The sequence below is a fragment of the Oryx dammah genome, unplaced genomic scaffold, assembly GCF_014754425.2.
Source record: "Oryx dammah isolate SB20612 unplaced genomic scaffold, SCBI_Odam_1.1 HiC_scaffold_5, whole genome shotgun sequence".
Taxonomy (NCBI): Eukaryota; Metazoa; Chordata; class Mammalia; order Artiodactyla; family Bovidae; genus Oryx; species Oryx dammah.
Genome location: NW_024070189.1, coordinates 47,250,443 through 47,269,391, shown reverse-complemented (window position 1 = coordinate 47,269,391; position 18,949 = coordinate 47,250,443). Strand labels below are relative to the sequence as shown.

The following is an 18,949-nucleotide window of genomic DNA, read 5'->3' as shown; positions in this document are numbered from 1 at the left end:
CAGCTCCCTCCGCTCTTTGCGGTCCTGCATGGAGCTGGCTGAACCTGACTGTAGAGCTAGGGGCAACAGAGGGGCTAGGGATGATGTGGTAGCATCAAGGTGCTTACTAATGAGATGCAAGTGAGCTTCTGCCAGGGACTCCAGCTCAAGCCCCCGGGCTCTGTCCACCCCGACTCCCTGGTAAGTGTTCTCCACCAAGCAATCTGTGGACCCAAAACTCAACAGGACCACTGGGTCAGTTGTGTTCTCACCAGACAGGGCTGGCCATTGAATTAAACCAGGGATTATATTTTGAGAATTCCCTAAGGGGATGGGTGTAGGGGTTACAAATACATATTTCAAGCCCCACCCTAGATCTACCTGAATCAAAATTCTTACGGATGGGGCTGGGGAATAGATGTTTAACAAGTTCCTGGGGTGGTTTTTGTGTGACTGGCATTTGGGATCCATTGACCGTGGTAATCGCGTTCTTTAAGATCCTGTGTTGTTAGTATCCCATCTGTGGGCCCCTTCTAGCCCCAGTGAAGAGGTGGGTAGGGAAGTTAGGAAAAGACCAAAGTCTCGGTGACTTTTAGGCTAGACAAGTGCTTCTCAAATGTCAGTGTAATAAAAATCACAGCCTCATCCTTAAGAAGCCTGATTTCGTTGGGCTGTGGAACTCAGAGGGCTTCTCCCCCGTTAGTGGGGACCACTGGCTCCCTGGCAAAGCAGGAGCAAGATTATCTCTAAGGTCAAATAGAAGAGTGAACAAGAGCAAACAGGAAGGTGAAACAACAGATCTGTTTCCTGTGCCTTTCACCTAAAAGTCTCTGAGTGCAAATCTCTGTGCTCATTAGCATCTCAAACCCCAGAGACAACTGTTTTCAATTCTTGCAAACAGGTCTATCTCCCGAATAGAGACACAGCCCCATGAACCATGTTCTCCTTGCGGTGAATAAAATTGAGCTTACCATCAGTGGATTCCATCCACACAGGCATACTCATGGCCCAACAATTTCCACCTTCGGCATTTGCACAGCAGTATCGTGTATGTATGTTCACACGAGAATGTTCAGAGCAGCATTATTTATAAAAACCCTCTGCTGGAAACAGCCTGAATGACCACCAAGAGCAGATGGATAAGTAAGTTGCGGCTTGGTCATACAGCAGAATACTATACAGCAAAGAAAATGAAAGTATTGTTCTAGGTAACAACACGGATGAATCCCCCTCACGTAACGTGGGGTGAAAACAGCCATATACAAAAGAGTACATATTGTGCTAGTCCAACTGTATAAAACTTCCGAACAGCCAAAACTCGTCTATGGATTACATTAAGATAAAGTTACCTTGGGCGGGAGAAGAGGGCTAGTTAGCAACTGGACAGGGCGCAAAGAAGGTTTCTGGAATTGGTAGTAATGTTCTCTTTCTTTATCTGGAAGCTGGTTAGTTTCTGGAAAGTTCACTGAGCTGCACACTTGTGATCCGTGCCTTTTTCTGTTTTCTTATTATACTTACTTTAAAGGTTTTCCAAAAGTACTAGTAAAGGAGCTCAAAGAAGACTTTTAATAAAAGAAAAGTCATTTAACTAACAAAAGGGAACTCCAGGTGACTTCTGACTATGGCAGATTACACCGGATTTCATGACTGTGGGATCATGGACTCTTCCTTTCCCAGGAATGAGGAAGGAGACAATTCTCAGAACCTGAGAGCTTGGGCACCATGCCAGGGCATACGAGGGCTGTGGAAAACCAATGCCTCAGCATTTTCCTATCCCCACCTCCACATGGCCCGCCCTCCCTAGAACCGCAAGGACAATGACAGCCCATTTTGTACTGGGTTCCCAGGTTCAACTGAGTTCACAGTTCATTAGGGCTTGCTTCATGCAGCATTTTTCTGTCCTCAGAGCAGGTTTCTGGACCATGTTGTTCTTGTATCCTCTCAAAGACCCTACATATATTTCCATTTTATAGATGGGGAAGTTAAGGCCCTAAGATAGGGATCAAAACACTTGTCCAAAGCTAGCAAGAGCTAGCAAGCTGCCCGGCCAGGACTTAAACACGAGGTTTTAGATGAAAAATCCAACACTCCCTTGGCTACACCACAGATGGATTCTTCCAAGTAATAGCAATGCTAAGTATCTGTCAGCATTCGTGAGCAATCAGTTAGTGAACACTCCCTCAGAGTCCTTCAGTAACCCAAGGAAGTAGGTACTATCATTTCATGCATATTTTACAAATGAAAAAGCTCAAAGATCAGAAAGTCCAAGTGCCTTATCCAAGATCAGTGTCCATTAAGTATGGGGCATGGATTGGAAGAAATGGTCTGAGTTGAGACCAAGCTCTGAACTGCTAGTTCAATGGTTCCCAAACCCAGCTGGAGTTCCCTTGGAGCTTGTAAAAATACAGATCCCCTGGCTTCACCCCCAGACCACACATTCCGATGATGTGGACTCAGGATGCAGCTGAGAAATCCATATTTTTTAAAACAGCCCTAGCAGTTTGGGATGCTCAGCTCTAAACAATGCTTCCACTGAAATATGACAGTAAAAACAAAATAATTTAAGTGTAAAACTTCATTTAGCAACTTCCAAATAGCTCATGGAACCTCTCTAATAATTAGAGTCCTCCTAACAATGGTACACAAGCCCTCAAGAATATATTTGAGAACAGCCCGTCTGATTGGATGATAGCTATGCTTAGGATGGGGGGCAGTGACTGACAAGGAGTATCTGGAGGGCTCTAATGGGGACAGGGTGGTGTCTGCTTTTTGCTCTGGATCCTGGTTAGCCACTGTTTGGATTCACTTGGTAAAAATTCATTAAGCTGGAGAAGGAAATGGCAACCCACTCCAGTATTCTTGCCTGGAGAATCCCATGGATGGAGGAGCCTGGTGGGCTAGAGTCCACGGGGTCGCATAGAGTCAGACACGACTGCGCAACTTCACTTCACTTCACTTCATACAGAGAATAATGCTGACATCTCTAAAGTCACAGTAACAAGTATCAGAAACGGATGGGCTTTACCCAAAACCGGGTCAACAGTATGACTACTAATGACTTCTCAAAACAAAGACATACTTTAAAATAAATCCAAACTCTTAAAAAAAAATTCATTGAGCTATAACTTACAATTGATGCATCTTCTTTTTGAATGTTTGCGGAAAGGAAAAAAAAAATCAGGCTGACCATCCATCAGAGACACTGTAGAAGCAATCTTTACATAGAGTAGAGATTTGTATAAAAAATCCAATAGAGTTCTTCTAATTATATGCTTCTAAGAGTTTGAGATTCTAGGATTTGAATGTTCCACAATGCTCTGATTCTCTAAGTCAGTTCCAAGACTGCAGGAGCCCCCAGATCTGTAATAGTAGCTAACGTTTAATGAGCTCTTAGTATGCACTGACTGCTATGCTAAGATCTTAAGAGTTTTATATGAATCAACTCACAGCAACTCTGTGAGGTGGAGAGCTTTATCCACCACAAACCCCTCAGAAACATGAAACGATGGGTTCAAGCTCACAGAGCTGGAAAGCAGCAAAGCCAGGACCCGAACTCGAGTGCCCTGGCTCCAGAGCTGGTGTGCCAACCATGGCGCCATACTGGCATCAAGCTCTGCTACTTCCCAAGGCCGAGTGTTTAAGTATTCCAGTGATGTGTTTTGTGCCGTCTAGCCTTGCATTTGCTGGGAGGACCCAGAGAGAAGGGGGTGCTGCAGGCACAAACAGCAGCTCCCACCTGGGACACGTGAGCACACATGGGCCAACACGCACATACATGCTGACGTTACCCCACAACTGGCATGTGCAATCCTGCTCAACTGGCACTGAGGCCAAGTGCTGTGGGTGCTGGAACTGAACGGGAACGGGGAACAGGAGAGTTCTCCGTCGCTGTTCCCTGCCCCCCGGCCAGGGGATGGGCAGTTGTCGTTTACCTGCCATTCCAGGTCACCTTGCAGGGGCCCCCACCAGTCTCAGGAATGGAGAAGGACTCAGGAGTGGGGTGGGGTGGGCAGAGGAGACATTTCTCTCTTCTGCAGGCTCCAAACTGGAAACTGCTTGAGGCATCACCTCTTTCAGGAGGTAGTTTGTCATTCAGTGGGTAATGGTGGACCATCATCATATTTTTATATATATATATATATATATATAAAGTCACACTCCTTGGCCTGACATACATGGCCTTGTCTTGTGGCCAAGTGATGTGGCCCCGTCTTGCCTTTCGGAGCACATCTCCAAATATTCCCTACCCAGCTGACAGTTGCCTGCACATTCATGCTGTTTTCTTTAATTGCTATGCTTTTGCGTGTGCTAGTTTCTCTTTCTGAATTGCCTTTCCCACTTTTTTTCTTTATTTAAGTCTTATTTAGTCTTCAAAACTGATATTCAGTCCCAGCTACTCCTAGAAGCCTTCCTCCACTAACTCTGTACTAGGCTAACTATGTATGGCTCCTCGGGCCCCTCTACCTGCTTGAGTTTGCCTCTATTTTACCACCTACCTCAAGGTATTAAACCATCCACTTACAGACCTGCCTCCACTAGCTGTGAGTCTCTGGAGGCCTGACACATCGTAAGCACTAAGTGTCTATTGAACTAAGGATCTGTTGAGAAAACAGAAGCTGTACGACTGAAAGGAAGTGCCTTAGCTTTTCTGAGTCTCTATTCGTGTCCACGCTAGAAACTAATAGCAACAGCAAGAAGAAGTGGTGGAGGATCACGATTTCAGGCCTGCAGGGAGGTCGTGCAGAGCAGAAGAGAAGATATAGGTGACATGGTCTAACCTAGTGGTTCAAGGGGCTCAGTACATCAAGAGTTCTCTCTTCAGCGTTCAACGTTCAGGGCTGTGCTTAGGCCCAGGACCCATCGAAAGCTGGCTACTGACTTTAGGCAAGTAAAATGGAACCTATTTACAAATTTCCATTTGTAAAATGGAACCAATAATTCTTTTTTGAAATTTTTATTGGAGTATAGTTGATTTACAATGTTGTGTTGGTTTCCACTGTACAGCAAAGTAAATCAGCTATATATACACATCTATCCCCTCTTTTGGGGATTTCCTTAAAATGGACACAATAATTCTTAAAGGAGACTTGAGGGAACTCCTGAGCACCTTCCACTTGTACAGTTGCAGATTCTTACTGACTCTCTGGCAGTAGTGAGGGGATGGTGCACAGCTGTGTACGTATGTGTGCGTATGTGTTGGTGGGGGTTGGAAGAGGGGTCTGATTGATGATGTGTATGTCCCTTGTCCCCTGAAAGGCGTCTTATAGTTTAGGGATCCACCTTGTTCTTCATCCCAAATTGCTTCCACGGGTATGAGGGCAATCCCCTGGCCTCTGAGGCTGATCACTCACATAGCAAGCAGGACTCTCTCCTGATCTGGGCTAGGCAGAGAGAGGCAGAGGAAGGTGAGAAGATCTGGGACATGGCCTTGCCTTCCCCACTCACTTGCTGCGTGACCCCAAGCCAAGTTATCAGTCTTCTCTAGGGAGGCCTCCGTGTCTGATTCAGTGATTTCTAGGGACCCTTTCACACTTATCTATGGTGGGATTGGACTAATGCTTAGTCCCTCTGAGTGTCAGTCCTCATCTGTGAAGATTCATTCATTCTCTTAATAGACATGCACTGAGCTTTTATGCACCAGGTGCTGTGCTAGACACGGATTCTGGAGCTGTGAGCAACACTTAGTAGGAGAGACTGTATCATATAAAATATACACAAATAACTAATAATTACAGTTGAGATCTGTCTTAGGAAGGAATACTTCAGGGTGCCCTGAGATGATCTCTACCCCAGAGGAAGTGGAGAGGAACCAATTAATTAATTAATGATCATGCCCTGGGTACAACATGCATTATCTCATTTAATGTTCACATCAGTCTCTGAGAAAAGGATTGTTATTTGCCCCATTTTTTCAGATGAGGAAACTGAGGTTTGAAGAAGTTGAGGCCCAAGTGATACAACCAATAATATCTAGGATTTGGACCAACACTCATCTTCCTTTTTTTTAAATTTAAACTTTTTATTTGTATATGTATATGTATGGCTGATATAGCCAATTAACAATGTGATAATTTCAGGTTGACAGCAAAGGGACTCAGCCATACATATACGTGTATTCATTTTCCACCAAACTTCCCTCCCATCCAGGCTGCCACATAACACTGAGCAGAGTTCCTTGTCCAATAGAGTAGGTCCTTGCTGGTTATCTATTTTAAATAGCCATGTGTACACGTCCATCTCAAACTCCCTAACTATTCCTTCCCCCCCCATCCTTCCCTCCCGGCAACCATAAGTTCATCCTATAAGTCTTGGACCCATACCCTTCTTTATAGACCTGTCTGAAAACCCCTATTGTAAATGTAAGCATCAGTACCGTTAGTCATGGAAACTGTAGCATGGAGTTTCTGAGTTAGCTCAGCCTGTGCTGGGGCCCAGGAAGCAAAAGAAAGTTCAGAAGCTTGGCCCACATGTTGCCAAAGGAACCAAAAAGGCAGGGTCCACCCAGCGGGCACAGGAACATCCCTGACTATGCCAACCCCATCACCCCTGACACACGCTGGTTTCCTCTAAAGCTGCCCCAAGTTCTTTCTTCTCCTACTCCGCCCCAGCAGCAGTGCCGGTGCCTCAGCCTGTCCTGGGGCAAGAAAACTATCAGGCTGAGGTGAGTTCAGTGGCACCGGGGGAAGAGTGTTCGAGCAGTGCACCATGGTGGCCCAGCTCACTGAGGCCTGGTGCAGGGGACCCTGGCCACTCCTCCCAGTGGAAAACACAGGGACAGCTGACACGTGTGATCTGGAGCGTGCCAATGTCCTTCTAGGTCTGGTTTCCTGCATCCTTAAGAGGCCACCGAGCATAGAAACAAGTTCTAGGGAGATCTTGATTCCCTCCAGGTCCTCCCCATTTTACAGATGAGGAAACTGAGGCCCAGGGAGCTTGTAGCAGACATGGCCTCGCTGTTCTGCTCCACTGCCCTAGCCAACTCATGGGCTCAGTCCTTGCCTGCCAGGGGTATAATCTGTGCTCCGTGGAGAGTCCTGGGGGGAAACTGAGGCCCAGGGAGCTTGTAGCAGACACAGCCTTGCTGTTTTGCTCCACTGCCCTAGCCAACTCATGGGCTCAGTCCTTGCCTGCCAGGGGTATAATCTGTGCTCCGTGGAGAGTTCTGGGGGAAACCCAAGCTTGCCTCTTCCTGCCCTGGGGGATGCTGAGTTCCAAAGCTTCCTCACCTGCAAAATGCAATCATTCTTGCTCTGCCTACCCAGCAGCCTTGTGGGAGTGAGATTAAGAGTGTATCTTACAGGGATGCTCTGTAATGACCTATGTGGGAATGGAGTCTAGAAGAGAATGGATATATGTATATATATGGCTGATTTACTGTGCTGTACGGCAGAAACTAACACCGCATTGTAAAGCAACTATACTCTAATGTTTTAAAATTAATTAAAAAGGAATGGATCTTAACAATAACCTAGCTGCATAGGGAAATAGGCCCAGAACTGTGTGGAACAGTTTCAAGCCATACTGCCCGTGACTTACAAGCACGCAAATAATGAAATTCTCCTTTCCCCTGACTGCTTTGAAAATGTGACATTTTCAAATGACCGTATGTAGTCAGCCCCATCCCCGAACACAGGAAGCATCCAGAAGGTGTCAGCTGTAGTAGTCACTGATGCTCATTTCTGCATGGAGGGCACTGCCCACCTGCCCAGGGTCAGCGCCCCCACCCACCCATCCATAGAAGAAGCTGAAGGATTGAAAACACTGAATCCTGAGCCTGCTTCTCTACCTCCCTGGTGCCCTAAACCCCAGCCTTGCTCCTGCATGCTGTGCGCCTGGGAACAGAGACAGCCTAGCCTCTCTGAGCCCTCAGCATACCTCAGCATGGCTGCTGCTTCCCCCCGAAGTGGAGGGCTACTCCCGCCCCCACCCAAGAGGAGGGCTGAACTCCGGCCCTGGCGGCCCTGTTCAGTGTTCCACTTCATCCGTCCTACCTCCACAGATACACATCGGATCCCTGCTTTCCCCAAGAGCTGCTCCCGCTCCCCACACTCACCCCAGTGCTGCCCTTGGCCTCTGAGGCTTGCTGCCTTTCACAGCCCTCCCCCAGCCAGGAGAGTTGAGGTTCTAATCTGGGTGCCTCTAAAGAGTCCCACATGAGTCAGGGCCAGCCAGATGTCTAACTCTCCCTTAGGCTTGCCTCCCGCCCCCTCACCAGGTGACTCTGTCTGTGTAGGGATACTGTGCCCCCTGCCTTGGACACACATGAGGACTTAGCATCTCTTGGTTCCCTGGACCCAGCCCTTCCTCCTCAAATCAAAGAGAAGCTTATCTCCCCATCCCCTTGAAGGTGCATCCTCAGAAAGCCCAAGCAAGGAATTTCATTCTTCCAAGAAAAGGAGTCCAACTTTCCACACATACAAATATGACCTTGCTCCTCCAGGAGATCAAAGCCCTAACCTTGTCCATTACGGCCCTGTCCCCGGCGCTAGGCTTGGGCTGGCTTCATTCAGTGTACCTAGGTGTACCTGGCCTCAGGCAGGGCCCAGGTGTCTTACCCCTGCTGTGCCTGCTCCAGCCATCTCCCAGGTTCTGTTGCACCTTTCAGGAGCCCCTACTGAGGACCAGAATGGATAAGATTTGCAACCCCTGCCCCCTGACTTGCCACCCTCCAGCAGTTCTTACCTGGACCCTTTGTGGGGGGAGGGTGCCCCAGAGTGGGCCGCTGGGCAGGAGTCCCTTTCACAAGCACCGGGCTGACAAGCTCCGGAGGGAGGCGCGGAGTCTCAGAGCAGGAAGGCGCACACTCAAAGAGGCTGCTGAGAAAGTTGGAGTAGGTGTGTCCCAGCCCAGGAGGAGGAGGAGGGAAAAGGAGGTGGGAGAATTGAGGCGGATCATCCCCTCCTGCCAGCTCTCTGTCTCACGGAGCAGGAGGGAGGGAGGGAGCCAGCTGGGCTGTGGCCCAGAACTCACGGTGGGGAACCAAGTCATGGAAAATGATGACTGGAGAGTTGCTGAGAAGTGCGGCCCATCTCCACCTGCCTTCTCTGTTTTACAGAGGGATAAACTGAGGCCCCGGTCAGGTCGTACTTGTCTGAGGACGAGCAGAGACCACGAGGCCCTGGGAAAGGCCCCAAGTTGCTCAGCTCTCCGACCAGAATTCTCTCCTTTCTCTTCCCCACTCTGCAGATCTGAGATGAACAAGCACAAGCACCCTTCCCCCCGAGGTCTGGTTCAGAACCCTGGCACTGCCACCCACAAGCTCAGTAACCTTGGGGGGGTTACTAGTCTGAGCCTCAGTTTCCTTTTGGGTGGATAATAACTACCTTACAAGACTGTTATGAGAATTAAATGATATAAAGGTTGAGGGAAGGCTCTTAGCAGACTGAGTGCCCCCCAAAAGGAAATTCTTCTTAAGGTTATTAGCTGGGATTTTCTCCAGGAGTGACTTAACCTCTCTGATCTCTGGCTTCCCCAGCCGTGAAACGGGGGTAACAGGAATCTCTGCTTGTAAGGTTGTGCAGAATCATGGGACAGAGATGTGTGTAAAATGCACAGCACAGTGCCTGGATCTGTTTTCCAGGCACTGTACCAGGCACTGGGGATGTAGTGATTCGCCCCGTAGAGCTGAAAGTGGCTCTGAGACCATCTTGTTCAGTACCCCTACCCTCCTCTCTCCCTGGACTTGCAACCCTTCTGCAGTTTCCCTGACAAATAAATGTCTTTGCTTGCATACCTCTAATTATGGGGAACTCACTACCTTTCCCCAGCAGTCAGTTCTGATTCTTAGCAGTTTTACCTGATGTCTAGCTGAGCAGTAGCCCTTGAACCTGGTTAATAAATAAGCATTCTATTTATCCTTATTCTTACACTTATCAAAACCACGTGGCCTAAGGCAGATGACATCAATTTCCTCTGTTTCCTCATTTGTTAAATGGACTCAAAACTGCTGAGGCCACTCAGAAAAGATATATTTCCTCTGCCAAGTGACAAATGCTAACACCTGGTTCTCTGGCTAGGACTAGGTTTTCTAGATGTTCAGGCTCTGGTTTAGGGGACCCTGTGTTTAAGTGGAACCATGAAGGTTCTGGTCTTTTTTTTTAATATATTTATTTATTTATTTTTGGCTGCACTGGATCTTCATTGCTGTCGGTGGGCTTTCTCTAGTTGCGGCCAGCAGGGCCTTCTCTTGCTGAGGAGCATGAGCTCTATGGTGCACAGGCTTCAGTAGCTGTGTTGCACGGGCTTCATTGTATACGGGCATGTGGGATCTAGTTCCCTGACCAGGGATCGACTTTGTGTCCCCCGAATTGGCAGGTGGATTCTTAACCACTGGACCACCAGGGAAGTCCCCAGGTTCTGATCTTGTTTGTGGAGGAGTAAAGAGACTCTTGGCTGTATCCCAGCTCTCAGGAGATATCCATTCATGGAATGACTGCAGTCCCTGTGGACCATCCCCTCAGGGATCTGTCACCAGCATTGGGGATGACCACAGGTGAGCAAGTGGCTGCCACGTGTTGCCTGAGATGTCCAGGGAGGAGTCTCCTAGGCGTCCCTCCTACAGGCTGCCTGAAAGCCTTAGGGGTTTACAGCACGAGAGGACTCCTGTGATCCACACCAATGGAAAGGCTAACCTGGGCAATTATCCACTTGGCTGATTGCCACCCAAGTCTCCGAGTCTGGGCCGATTAGGCATTAACCTGAGGAAGGTGGCTGGGCAGCCCCATGAATCCTTTGACTAGTCATGTGCGACTATCTGCCTTTGGGCTCCCCATCCTGGCCAAGACTGGCCTCCAGCCTGTCCAGCGAAGGGATGTCTGCAGCCTGGGGGTAAGAGGAGATGAGGAATGGGGTGAACCGAGAACCACAGATCGCTACTGACATCTGTCCCCTCCTCTCCAGTTCCCCCTCCACTCTTGCCCCAGGCCCTGATCCTCCTCCCTGCTGGCCCCAGGTCCTAACTAGGTGCCCATGGAACCACCTGGGAAACCCCAGGGGTCTGTGTCTAACCCAGGAGTTCTCAACTGGGGCTGCTGCCCACTGGCATCACTTGGGGAGCTACAAATTCTAGTGTCCAACCACTGCCCACCCACTGAATGGTTGCCTCTGACTCGCTGGCAACAGGCCCCGGCATCAGTGTTTCTCAGCAGTGTCAGCCATGTCATAGGCATTAAAAGAATTACATCTGATTCTGAATCCCCTGCCTGGACCTCAGTTTCCCTGTTTCACTGAAGCAGGTGTTGAACTCTGATCTTTAAGATCCAGCTCTGAGATTCTAAAGCTAATATTCTTGACATAGGATGCTGTAGGCTTCTAAAGAAAGACCTAGCACACCATCCCTGCCCACTCTCCTGTTTGCCTGGAGAAAGCTGGACTCCCCACTGTGGTCTGGGTGAGTGCTTCCCCTCTCCTTCCTAGGTTTTCCTTTCTAGAGCAATCTGTTCACATTCCCCATGGGGTAGGGAGTATAAATGAGGGCCTTGAGCAGTGATGAAAATTCTAACCAGATGGCAAATTTTAGGGTGTCCATAGAGTCTAGAAGCACAGATAATTGTATTTTCATTTGTAACAGGCTGAACCCCTCTAATTCCTTCTGGGGCAGGCTGAAATCTTAGGTTAATTCAGGGGAAATTAGAGGCACAAGTCATGAGAGCCAGGACGTCACAGATGCAAGTGCAGGGTTGGCTGACAGGCATCCTGCTTGGCATGGGACTGAGGGGCTTCCAGGGATGCAGGGCTTTCAGGGACATGGGACTGGTCTGTCACCCTAATGGAGGGAACTTCTGCATTACTGCCCCAGGTGAGCTGCATACCCAGAGTGTATGGGATGAGTGTAGTCCACCTTGGAGAACTGGTCTGGAGAAAAGATTCAGCTCATGGGGACAGTTGGCTGATGGACTGGTTACACTGAGACAACACGGTCAATGAACCTGCGATGCAAGCTGTCATCTCTGGGGCTGGGCCCTCTTCTGTCGTATTGTGTTCTTCCTGGGGAGGGTCACATAGAGCAGCATGCAAGTGGGTACAGAGCAGGGACCCTGGAGTCCGGTTTGTGGACCTGTGGACAGAAAGGGCTCCAGAGGCTTGACTGTCAAAGGAAGGGACATGGTGCCTTTAAGGAGGATGAAGTCATCGGGGGATGAGGCCACCTGGCTCCATGAGGGCTGCAGCCCAGGGGAAGAAGCAGAAGGTGGAAGGCAGGTGGGCTGTGGGGGCCGAGGTGGGGGATGTCAGCTCCACGGCTGACAGACGGGACCCAGCAGGAGTGGGAACCACTAGCCCTGGCATTGCCTGGGGTGCCCGGGAATGTAATCAAACACTCAGCAGACCTGCTGGCCATGGGCATCTGGGCACCACCAGGCCCTCCAGCTCATCCTGACCCCCAGCTGGCAGTTCTGACAGCTCCTGCCAGGAGCAGTGTCCGGCTTGTTGGTCAGGCTGGAGAGAATGAGCTCACCTGCCCAATCCAGCCCTCCGTCAGCCTGCCCCAGGCTGGTGCTGGTGGGTGGGGCTGGCACAGAGTTCCCGGAGCCCGGCTGGCTGGTCCGAGGCTTTGGTTAGGTCACCCCAACAGGAAGCTGGGAGGTGGTGAGTTGCTCTAAAACGGACATGAAACAGAACCTCTGATGTCATACCCACCCTTACTTGCCCCCACCCCCGAGGATCAGTATCCCTCCCATGTACCCTTCTCCACAACCATGAACCACTTTTCTGCCTTTTGTATAGTAACAACAACAATTATGATGAATCTATAAATAACTGATATTTGTTCCAATTTATGAAGTATTACGCTAAACATCATCTCGTTTGATCCTGAAAGAGATCCTCCTGATAAGGTACTACTGTTACCATTTTCATTTTGCAGAGGAAGGAACTGGGATTTACTTTTAAGTGACTTGTTCAAGGTCATCATACTCTTAAATGGCAGAGATAGGATTTGAACCGAGTTTATCTAGATCTAAAACCTGTGCTGTTAGCCTCGGCCCTTGGTTATGCTCCAGTCTAATCACAGGATTTGGATCCATGGCCACGCCACCTGCATCTAGCAAGGCCCCACTCTCGATCCAATGCTCTGTTCTCTCTGTCTTACACATCCAAGTAACTTTTGAATAAGGCCCCCCACATTATCCTTTTACACTGGGCCTCATAGATGAGGTGCAGATGGCCTGCAGGTCAGCCAGCTTCAGCCCATCACCCTCCACTGGTTCCTGCTGGAGACTGCCGTCCTGCCTACATCTACCAGGTCCATCACCCGGTTGCCCACTCAGGAAGGTCTCTTGGCCTCTCCCTCTGCACCTCCCCACGAACTGCCAGGGCTTCTGTGCCCTTGCCGAGTGCAGATTGCTCTGTGCTGGTCTGACAGTGAGATCTGGGCAGGATAGCACTGTGTGGTCCCTCTCCTCCTTGCTGCATTTACCAAGGAGTTGGGGCACAAGGGGAGGTTTGGACTTAAGGTTAGACATTTGGATTCAAACCCAGCTCTGCCATCTTGCAGCTGTGTGGCATTGGACAAGTTACTTAATCTCTCTGGGAAGTAGTTTCCTCATCTGCCAAATGGTGGTGAAAATAAAAGTGGCTGAATGGAGTTCTTATCTCTCAGGGGTTGTCAGGATTAAATAAGATAGTGAATCAGCAAACCTCCAAGCAGGGACTTCCCTGGTGGTCCAGTGGTTAGGACTTTGCTTTCCAGCCTTGGGGTTGCCAATTTGATCCCTCCTTGGGGAACTAAGATCCCACATGCCTTGAGGCCAAAAAACCAAAACTTAAAACGGAAGCAATAGTGTAAAAATTCAATATAGACTTTTAAAAAATTGTCCACATCAAAAAAAAAAAAAAAGCTCTAAGCAGTGTGCCTGGGGCAAAAAGTGGTGGTTTTCCAGATCAGTGGTGTCTAATTCATCTATGAAGTTCCAATAGCTCTTCATATGGTGCTAATGAAATGTGATAGGTGCAGAGAATGGATATGTTAGGGGAAGCACACTGATTGAAACCGCCCACCCTGGCCAGGCCCTTTAGTAACCATTTGCATGAGCTGTTTTATGACAGGAGATCCTGGTAAGGCATACGGAACTAATAAGCCACCACCAACTAGAAGAGTTAGGGAAAGGTCAAAAGGAAACACCATGTGTCTGTCCACTTCCCAGAATCCCTTTCACTAACATCCATCTTGGCTGAGCGATGCGTGCGCCACCAGGAAAGACTCTGAATTAGAATGATTGGCCAAAGACCACCCGGAAACTAATCCCATCACCATAAAACCTGAGACTGTGAGCCATGCCGCAGAGCAGTTCTCCTGGGTTCCCTTACCCTACTGCTCTCCACCCAGGTGCCCTTTCCCAGTAAAATATCTTGCTTTGTCAGCACGTGTCTCCTCAGACAATTCATTTCCGAGTGTTAGACAAGAGCCCGCTCTTGGAGCCCTGAAAGGGGACCTCCCCCTTCCTACAGCAGATAGATGGCAAGTGCAAAAACACCATATGTGTAGAGGGTAGGACATGGTTACAAATAAAGGAGCTTCCCTGGTGGCTCTGCAGTAAGGAATCTGCCTGCAATGCAGGAGACACAGGAGACGTGGGTTCAGTCTCTGGCTCAGGATGATCCTCTGGAGGAGGAAACGGCAACCCACTCCAGTATTCTTGCCTGGAGAATTCCATGGACAGAGGAGCCTGGCGAGCTATAGTCCGTGGAAGTCACAAGGAACTGGACACAACTGAAGTGGCAGAACACACATTAACTGTGTTATACATCTTCATCTAGCACACAGACGGAAGAACTGAGGCCCGGGGAGATTTCCTGATGTGCTCAGGGCCCTAACGCCCGCCCCTTCCTCACTTTCTCAGATGCTTGGGTCCTGCAGAGTCACCTCCAGGCTGGCAGGGCAGAGGCCTTCAAGGCAACAGTCTGCTCTCCAATGCCTGGATTCCAGAGGCAGCTCCGGCAGCCTGACCAGCCCCACATTCCAGACATTCTGCACAGGCGAGGAAGAGGCCGGCCATGAGGGAAGAAATCCAGACCACTAGACAAGGGGTGGCTAGGGGAGAGATCTCCTGGGGAGCAGGCTTGCCTGCCGCTCTGGATTCCTCAGTGCCCACAGCCCTCCTCCCAGGCCAGACTGCCCGTGACCCAGGGCTGGAGGTGTTGCTCAGGGAAAATGACTAGTAGCACAGCGGTTTTCTAACTGAAGACTTTGTAGGGATCCTGGAGGGACAGAAGGATGAAGTTGTTAAAACATGCAAGTTCCATTGAGATCGATAAGTACACACTGTCATATTTAAAATGGATAACAAACAAGGACCTACTGTATAGCACAGGGAACTCTGCTCAATTTTCTGTGACAGCCTGGATGGGAGGGGAGTTTAGGGGAGAATGGATACATGCGTATGTATGGAGATGCTCTTCTGTACCTGAAACTAACATAGCATTATTAACCAGTTATACCCCAAGATAAAATAAAAAGTTTTAAAAGAAAAAAGACAATCAAACATGTTTCAGCCCCCTCCCCATTACAGAGGGGCCCAGCAGTCTGTATTTTTTTAAATTAATTTATTCATTTATTTTTGGCTATGCTGGGTCTTCAGTACTAGAAGGTTTTGTCTAGTTCTGGCAAATGGGGGCTGCTCTCTAGTAGGGGTGTGTGGGCCTCTCGTTTCAGTGCAGTGGCTTCTCTTGTTGTTGAGCATGGGCTCTAGGCCATGTGGGCTTCAGTGGCTGCAGTTCCTGGGCTCTAGAGCACAGGCTCAATAGTTGTTGCCCATGGCTCAGTTGCTCTGCATCATGTGGGATCCTCCTGGATCAGGGATGGAACCTATGTCTCCTGCGCTGGCAGGCGGACTCTCCACCTCTGAGCCACCAGGGAAGCCCGGCTTTCCGGATTTTTAAGTGAGTCTCTAAGAGGGTGCTGAATCAGGTTTGGGAGCCTCTGTATGTTTGTTGTTGTTTAGTCACTCAGTTATGTCCAACTCTTTGTGACCCCATGGACTGTACCCTGCCAGGCTCCTTTGGCCATGGAACTTTCCAGGCAAGAATACTGAGGTGGGTTGTTATTTCCTTCTTCAGGGGATCTTCCTGACCCAGGGGTTGAACCTGCGTCTCCTGCATTGCAGGTGGATTCTTTAGCACTGAGCCACCAGGGAAGCCCAGTCCGCTGTACAAATGAAAGATGAAGGTGATGCAGTCAAAAAAGGGAAAACAAGTGCCCAAGGTTACCTAGTCACAAGGCTGTCCAAAACGGGAGCCATTGCACCTGCTGGAAACAGCAGGGCCTCAGCAGTGAGCTGCACAAGGCAGGGAAATCCAGAAAGGAAGAGGGACTTGAGACCAGGCTGGCTTGAGAAGAAATGATAAGATGAGTAATAATTCCCCCTCTTGCCTCCTTCTCCCCTCCCCACCATCCCCATGTCCCTCTCCAGCACAGAGGTTGCCAGTGGACCCAGTTCCCAGTGTACACTGAGCCCCGGTTGCTCACACTCTGCCTGTGGACACCCATGCCCTAGCCCCAGTCTGCACTCTTCTTCTGAGTTTCCTTCTCACGTCATCATGCACAAGAGAGCACCGTGGAGTAAAAGCTCCTGGGCTCAAGTCCCAGCTCAGTCACTATCATGCTGTGTGCTCTTAAGTAGTGTCCTGACTCTCTGACTCTCAACTTATCTGTACAATGATGGGACTAGACCAGCTTTTCTCAAAGTGCAGTTCATGGATCAACTGTACAGAAGCACAGAAACTTTGCTAAAACGCAGATTCTCAGACTTCCAACCAGATAAGATGGGTGAAAAAAGAATTGGAGAAATCTTTTTAAGTGTTGCATTTACATGGTATATTTTCCTTCTCAAATAATAAAGAATTACATTTAAGGCTAAAGGCTTCTTTGCCACCACCAGCAATACCTTCTTCAAAGGCAAACAGTGTAATTATTTAGGTGTGTAACTCTTCTTACATTCACACATAAATATACCAGGAGGAGATATATAGCTTTGGGGGTTTTTGCTTGCTTTCAGGGGGTAAGTAAGTGAAGTGAGTAAGTGAAGCCGCACAGTCGTGTCCAACTCTTTGCGACCTCGTGGACTGTAGCCTACTAGGCTTCTCCATCCATGGGATTCTCCAGGCAAGAGTACTGGAGTGGGTTACCATTTCCTTCTCCAGGGGATCTTCCTGACCCAGGGATCGAACCTGGGTCTCCAGCATTGGAGGCAGACGCTTTAACCTCTGAGCTACCAGGGAAGATTCAGGGGGTGGGGTGGGTTGTTAAAGCAGTATATTGTGTGTCCTGCTGCAACTTTTTCACTCAGTGGTGTGTCTTGGGGTCTTTTCATGGAGCTACCCGGGCTTGGAGCTCATTCTGGGGGCTCTCTCAAGTTTGAGAACCTCAGAGCCAGATAAACTCTAACATCATATCTTATAAGTCTGATTTTAGCATAGGGTAGGGGCAGGGAGAGCAATATTTCCAACAGTGAGGAAAAGTCCAGCCTAATTAGAAGGTCCTCGGTACTTGGCCGTGGACTCCATTGCTCAGCTATCCTGTCTCAGGGGTGTGATACCCTGAGAGCCAGCTAGGGTCCCCTGCTTTCCTTCCCTTAGAGCCCTCAGGGCCACTCCTCTCCCTCTCCAGCCCCCGGTCACCCTGATGTCATCTGTGCAGGTGAAGCTGACTCAGGCTCTCCTGCCACACAGAAGGCAGCTCCCTGTGGCTCTCGTTGGGGACTGATTGGTGTGACTTGGTGAAGCAGCCCAGGTTTCCCAATACCTCCTCTGTGGACACCTTCAGGCACATGCCATCTGGCTCTTGGGGGAGCCCAGGAGCCATCACGGTCCAGAGTAGTGATGTTCTCTTCACTGTGCTCAAGGGTCTGCCTCAGCTGTGGGACCTTGACGGAGCCCTGGTCGTTCCCAGGGCTTCCCTCTCCCTATCTGCACAGAAGGTTGTACTCATTAATCTCTAGGCCTAGCAAGAGCATCTAGCAAGACAAATCATGCAAGATTTGTCAAATGAATAATAGTTGAAAAGACCCTTCCAACTCCCAAGGACTGCAAATTCCAGCCAGCCAGTATGAACAAAATGCTCAGTGTGTGCCTAGCCCTAAACTGGAAACTGAGAAGAGTGGAACCCTGGAAGAGACGTGGTCCTTGCCCTGGAGTTGCAAACAGCCCAGCTGGGGGTCCAGTCAGCAAGTCAGTCAATATTTCCCTGGAGTCTAGCCTGGGGAGGGATGGAACCAGGTCAGGGCAGTCATGGAAGGACAAGAGGTCAGGTCACAAGTGATCAGGGGAGAGTGTGGCTTAGGAGACAGGCAAGTGGAGGCTGTGGTCACACAAACTAAGGGTCCTGCATAAAGGTCAGTGGAGAAAGCATTCAGAGGGAAGATGAAGTATGTGGAGAGTGGAAGCAGGAGATGCAAGTAGGGGGAGTGAGATATATAGCAGGCTCAATAAATATTTGCAATAAACATCTTGTTATAGACACCAATTGTGTTAAATGGATAAACAGAAATTGTTGTTTAGTAGGTAAGAAGTTGTGTTTGACTGTTTGCAACCCCATTGACTGTAGCCTGTCAGACTCCAGACTCCTCTGTCCATGGGATTTCCCAAGCAAGAATATTGGAGTGAGCTGCCATTCCTTCCTTAGAGGATCTTCCTGCCCCAGGGCAGGATCAAACCCATGTCTCCTGCATTGGCAGGTGGATTCTTTACCACTGAGCCACCAGGAAAGCCCAAACAGAGATAGATAAGCATATTAAATAGATGGCAGAGATAAGCAGACGAGAATAAGTTAGCAATGCGTGGTTGGATGGACCTGTGGCTGGCTGGCTGGACGGATGAGGGACAAATGGGTGAGTAAGCAGAGAGACAGACGGATAATCTTAGTCTAGGGTCATTGGATGTAGGTCTGATGCCTAAGTTTGGATTTGGGCCCTTTTACTTACTTACTCTTACTGACCATATATCCACGAGAGTTTTGTACTGAGAAACAGAGATGATC

At 49.2% G+C, this 18,949-nt stretch overlaps 1 protein-coding gene and 1 non-coding gene across 3 annotated transcripts in view; both read right to left on the bottom strand.

Moving 5' to 3' along the window:
• Nucleotides 1-8,821, bottom strand: part of FAT2 (FAT atypical cadherin 2) — an 83,415-nt gene extending 74,594 nt beyond the window's left edge. For both annotated transcript variants that reach the window (XM_040239549.1, XM_040239550.1), the window contains exon 1: nucleotides 8,662-8,821. The gene's annotated coding sequence lies outside the window, so the exon portion shown is untranslated. The remainder of the gene's footprint in view (nucleotides 1-8,661) is intronic.
• An 8,299-nt stretch (nucleotides 8,822-17,120) lies between these two features.
• Nucleotides 17,121-17,193, bottom strand: TRNAW-CCA. The gene has a single exon. It is a non-coding gene; the product is annotated as a tRNA-Trp (tRNA).
• Between the last annotated feature and the right edge of the window lie 1,756 nt (nucleotides 17,194-18,949).